Raw genomic sequence first — 5,000 nt, forward strand, 5'->3', positions numbered from 1 at the left:
GAACTCAAACCTGGTCAACTGCTTGGAAGATAGCTATGCTCACAAGTATACCACCAACACTCACGTGATTCACTGTGGCCTGGCACAAATCGACCTGTCAATCCAAATCCTCACCGTCATTGCTGGCGACTGCAAAAAGTGTATTGGATAAAATGGCTCGTTGGTCTAGGGGTATGATTCTCGCTTCGGGTGCGAGAGGTCCCGGGTTCAAATCCCGGACGAGCCCATTTCTTGAGACTTAAACAATCTGAGACAGTCTGTTCTTTGGCAACTGGTTGGAGTGCAGAACGAGGTGGATGAGTGATAAAGGCAATGGACTGCTCATCCATTGTGCTCTGCACCCGCTGGTTCAGCATCGCACAACATTTATTTTAATTTCTTCCTTGTTTAAAACATCTGTCATTTTAACCGGTACATAGGTCACCTTCAGACGAATCCTGTGACCCTTGTGGGGGTCGTAGAGCAAAACTGAGAACGGCATTGTGTTTGTGAGAGTCTCCCCTTTCCATGGAATGGTCAAACGATTTTGTAGGTCAAACAGTTCGAAAGCTACAGCCATTTGTATGAGAAGACAGATTTCCGGGATGTGTCATGTTTTGACTAACATTGCTCTCGTTCTGCCGCATTTCACCAAAGATGCAGAGATGTGACATCAGCGGTTATGGAGGTTTGAGAAGTATCCAGTGCAAAATAAGTCACATTTCTGGATTAAAACAGACAGATTCCAATGGGGATTTTTTATTTTATTTACGTACCGGTGCGTCAATCGGATCAAATGAAATGAGATCCAATTGATTTTGATGTCTACTTTTTAATTTTTTAAATCTACATTTCTTCATTTGTTTCTTGATGTTACAGCTAATGAAGATTGAATCTGAAAGACTCATCAGATGAATTACAGAGTATTTGAACTCAAACCTGGTCAACTGCTTGGAAGATAGCTATGCTCACAAGTATACCACCAACACTCACGTGATTCACTGTGGCCTGGCACAAATCGACCTGTCAATCCAAATCCTCACCGTCATTGCTGGCGACTGCAAAAGTGTATTGGATAAAATGGCTCGTTGGTCTAGGGGTATGATTCTCGCTTCGGGTGCGAGAGGTCCCGGGTTCAAATCCCGGACGAGCCCATTTCTTGAGACTTAAACAATCTGAGACAGTCTGTTCTTTGGCAACTGGTTGGAGTGCAGAACGAGGTGGATGAGTGATAAAGGCAATGGACTGCTCATCCATTGTGCTTTGCACTCGCTGGTTCAGCATCACACAACATTTATTAATTTCTTCCTTGTTTAAAACATCTGTCATTTTAACCGGTACATAGGTCACCTTCAGACGAATCCTGTGACCCTTGTGGGGGTCGTAGAGCAAACTGAGAACGGCATTGTGTTTGTGAGAGTCTCCCCTTTCCATGGAATGGTCAAACGATTTTGTAGGTCAAACAGTTCGAAAGCTACAGCCATTTGTATGAGAAGACAGATTTCCGGGATGTGTCATGTTTTGACTAACATTGCTCTCGTTCTGCCGCATTTCACCAAAGATGCAGAGATGTGACATCAGCGGTTATGGAGGTTTGAGAAGTATCCAGTGCAAAATAAGTCACATTTCTGGATTAAAACAGACAGATTCCAATGGGGATTTTTTATTTTATTTACGTACCGGTGCGTCAATCGGATCAAATGAAATGAGATCCAATTGATTTTGATGTCTACTTTTTAATTTTTTAAATCTACATTTCTTCATTTGTTTCTTGATGTTACAGCTAATGAAGATTGAATCTGAAAGACTCATCAGATGAATTACAGAGTATTTGAACTCAAACCTGGTCAACTGCTTGGAAGATAGCTATGCTCACAAGTATACCACCAACACTCACGTGATTCACTGTGGCCTGGCACAAATCGACCTGTCAATCCAAATCCTCACCGTCATTGCTGGCGACTGCAAAAAGTGTATTGGATAAAATGGCTCGTTGGTCTAGGGGTATGATTCTCGCTTCGGGTGCGAGAGGTCCCGGGTTCAAATCCCGGACGAGCCCATTTCTTGAGACTTAAACAATCTGAGACAGTCTGTTCTTTGGCAACTGGTTGGAGTGCAGAACGAGGTGGATGAGTGATAAAGGCAATGGACTGCTCATCCATTGTGCTTTGCACTCGCTGGTTCAGCATCACACAACATTTATTAATTTCTTCCTTGTTTAAAACATCTGTCATTTTAACCGGTACATAGGTCACCTTCAGACGAATCCTGTGACCCTTGTGGGGGTCGTAGAGCAAAACTGAGAACGGCATTGTGTTTGTGAGAGTCTCCCCTTTCCATGGAATGGTCAAACGATTTTGTAGGTCAAACAGTTCGAAAGCTACAGCCATTTGTATGAGAAGACAGATTTCCGGGATGTGTCATGTTTTGACTAACATTGCTCTCGTTCTGCCGCATTTCACCAAAGATGCAGAGATGTGACATCAGCGGTTATGGAGGTTTGAGAAGTATCCAGTGCAAAATAAGTCACATTTCTGGATTAAAACAGACAGATTCCAATGGGGATTTTTTATTTTATTTACGTACCGGTGCGTCAATCGGATCAAATGAAATGAGATCCAATTGATTTTGATGTCTACTTTTTAATTTTTTAAATCTACATTTCTTCATTTGTTTCTTGATGTTACAGCTAATGAAGATTGAATCTGAAAGACTCATCAGATGAATTACAGAGTATTTGAACTCAAACCTGGTCAACTGCTTGGAAGATAGCTATGCTCACAAGTATACCACCAACACTCACGTGATTCACTGTGGCCTGGCACAAATCGACCTGTCAATCCAAATCCTCACCGTCATTGCTGGCGACTGCAAAAGTGTATTGGATAAAATGGCTCGTTGGTCTAGGGGTATGATTCTCGCTTCGGGTGCGAGAGGTCCCGGGTTCAAATCCCGGACGAGCCCATTTCTTGAGACTTAAACAATCTGAGACAGTCTGTTCTTTGGCAACTGGTTGGAGTGCAGAACGAGGTGGATGAGTGATAAAGGCAATGGACTGCTCATCCATTGTGCTCTGCACCCGCTGGTTCAGCATCGCACAACATTTATTAATTTCTTCCTTGTTTAAAACATCTGTCATTTTAACCGGTACATAGGTCACCTTCAGACGAATCCTGTGACCCTTGTGGGGGTCGTAGAGCAAAACTGAGAACGGCATTGTGTTTGTGAGAGTCTCCCCTTTCCATGGAATGGTCAAACGATTTTGTAGGTCAAACAGTTCGAAAGCTACAGCCATTTGTATGAGAAGACAGATTTCCGGGATGTGTCATGTTTTGACTAACATTGCTCTCGTTCTGCCGCATTTCACCAAAGATGCAGAGATGTGACATCAGCGGTTATGGAGGTTTGAGAAGTATCCAGTGCAAAATAAGTCACATTTCTGGATTAAAACAGACAGATTCCAATGGGGATTTTTTATTTTATTTACGTACCGGTGCGTCAATCGGATCAAATGAAATGAGATCCAATTGATTTTGATGTCTACTTTTTAATTTTTTAAATCTACATTTCTTCATTTGTTTCTTGATGTTACAGCTAATGAAGATTGAATCTGAAAGACTCATCAGATGAATTACAGAGTATTTGAACTCAAACCTGGTCAACTGCTTGGAAGATAGCTATGCTCACAAGTATACCACCAACACTCACGTGATTCACTGTGGCCTGGCACAAATCGACCTGTCAATCCAAATCCTCACCGTCATTGCTGGCGACTGCAAAAGTGTATTGGATAAAATGGCTCGTTGGTCTAGGGGTATGATTCTCGCTTCGGGTGCGAGAGGTCCCGGGTTCAAATCCCGGACGAGCCCATTTCTTGAGACTTAAACAATCTGAGACAGTCTGTTCTTTGGCAACTGGTTGGAGTGCAGAACGAGGTGGATGAGTGATAAAGGCAATGGACTGCTCATCCATTGTGCTCTGCACCGCTGGTTCAGCATCGCACAACATTTATTAATTTCTTCCTTGTTTAAAACATCTGTCATTTTAACCGGTACATAGGTCACCTTCAGACGAATCCTGTGACCCTTGTGGGGGTCGTAGAGCAAAACTGAGAACGGCATTGTGTTTGTGAGAGTCTCCCCTTTCCATGGAATGGTCAAACGATTTTGTAGGTCAAACAGTTCGAAAGCTACAGCCATTTGTATGAGAAGACAGATTTCCGGGATGTGTCATGTTTTGACTAACATTGCTCTCGTTCTGCCGCATTTCACCAAAGATGCAGAGATGTGACATCAGCGGTTATGGAGGTTTGAGAAGTATCCAGTGCAAAATAAGTCACATTTCTGGATTAAAACAGACAGATTCCAATGGGGATTTTTTATTTTATTTACGTACCGGTGCGTCAATCGGATCAAATGAAATGAGATCCAATTGATTTTGATGTCTACTTTTTAATTTTTTAAATCTACATTTCTTCATTTGTTTCTTGATGTTACAGCTAATGAAGATTGAATCTGAAAGACTCATCAGATGAATTACAGAGTATTTGAACTCAAACCTGGTCAACTGCTTGGAAGATAGCTATGCTCACAAGTATACCACCAACACTCACGTGATTCACTGTGGCCTGGCACAAATCGACCTGTCAATCCAAATCCTCACCGTCATTGCTGGCGACTGCAAAAAGTGTATTGGATAAAATGGCTCGTTGGTCTAGGGGTATGATTCTCGCTTCGGGTGCGAGAGGTCCCGGGTTCAAATCCCGGACGAGCCCATTTCTTGAGACTTAAACAATCTGAGACAGTCTGTTCTTTGGCAACTGGTTGGAGTGCAGAACGAGGTGGATGAGTGATAAAGGCAATGGACTGCTCATCCATTGTGCTTTGCACTCGCTGGTTCAGCATCACACAACATTTATTAATTTCTTCCTTGTTTAAAACATCTGTCATTTTAACCGGTACATAGGTCACCTTCAGACGAATCCTGTGACCCTTGTGGGGGTCGTAGAGCAAAACTGAGAA

The 5,000-nt window shown here is 42.7% G+C and overlaps 6 non-coding genes across 6 annotated transcripts; all 6 read left to right on the top strand.

Moving 5' to 3' along the window:
* The first annotated feature begins 154 nt into the window (after positions 1-154).
* On the top strand, positions 155-226 carry trnap-cgg (transfer RNA proline (anticodon CGG)). Its single transcript has one exon. It is a non-coding gene; the product is annotated as a tRNA-Pro (tRNA).
* An 835-nt stretch (positions 227-1,061) lies between these two features.
* On the top strand, positions 1,062-1,133 carry trnap-cgg (transfer RNA proline (anticodon CGG)). The gene has a single exon. It is a non-coding gene; the product is annotated as a tRNA-Pro (tRNA).
* An 833-nt stretch (positions 1,134-1,966) lies between these two features.
* Positions 1,967-2,038, top strand: trnap-cgg (transfer RNA proline (anticodon CGG)). The gene has a single exon. It is a non-coding gene; the product is annotated as a tRNA-Pro (tRNA).
* Positions 2,039-2,871: 833 nt separating this feature from the next.
* On the top strand, positions 2,872-2,943 carry trnap-cgg (transfer RNA proline (anticodon CGG)). The gene has a single exon. It is a non-coding gene; the product is annotated as a tRNA-Pro (tRNA).
* An 833-nt stretch (positions 2,944-3,776) lies between these two features.
* On the top strand, positions 3,777-3,848 carry trnap-cgg (transfer RNA proline (anticodon CGG)). Its single transcript has one exon. It is a non-coding gene; the product is annotated as a tRNA-Pro (tRNA).
* Positions 3,849-4,681: 833 nt separating this feature from the next.
* On the top strand, positions 4,682-4,753 carry trnap-cgg (transfer RNA proline (anticodon CGG)). Its single transcript has one exon. It is a non-coding gene; the product is annotated as a tRNA-Pro (tRNA).
* Positions 4,754-5,000: the final 247 nt, after the last annotated feature.

Source organism: Oncorhynchus keta, unplaced genomic scaffold (assembly GCF_023373465.1).
Source record: "Oncorhynchus keta strain PuntledgeMale-10-30-2019 unplaced genomic scaffold, Oket_V2 Un_contig_1401_pilon_pilon, whole genome shotgun sequence".
In the NCBI taxonomy this organism is placed as follows: domain Eukaryota; kingdom Metazoa; phylum Chordata; class Actinopteri; order Salmoniformes; family Salmonidae; genus Oncorhynchus; species Oncorhynchus keta.